Consider the following 240-nt stretch of genomic DNA (forward strand, 5'->3'; position numbering starts at 1 on the left):
AGTATTTTCCTACTCAGCCAAGACCTGTGGGAACATTCCAGAAGGACAAAAAAAAGGCGGGAAAAGCCCAACTTGAGGAATTTTCACTCAAATCCAGGGATTTTTTACCCCTCTAACACAACTTTTAAATTCCATATTTTGGCTTCCCCTTGGAAAAATTGGGAATTTTCACAATGTTGTCCCTACTCAGCATAAAACCACATTCCTGAGGGAATTCCTGAGCTCCCACTGGAAGCTCCA

General features: G+C 42.1%; 1 protein-coding gene across 1 annotated transcript in view; it reads right to left on the bottom strand.

The window, feature by feature from the left end:
* The window catches only part of LOC113981229, a 12,999-nt gene that overhangs the window by 8,652 nt on the left and 4,107 nt on the right, over nt 1–240 (bottom strand). The window lies entirely within an intron of this gene.

The sequence above is a fragment of the Neopelma chrysocephalum genome, unplaced genomic scaffold (assembly GCF_003984885.1).
Source record: "Neopelma chrysocephalum unplaced genomic scaffold, ASM398488v2 Primary Assembly neopelma1_96289, whole genome shotgun sequence".
In the NCBI taxonomy this organism is placed as follows: Eukaryota; Metazoa; Chordata; class Aves; order Passeriformes; family Pipridae; genus Neopelma; species Neopelma chrysocephalum.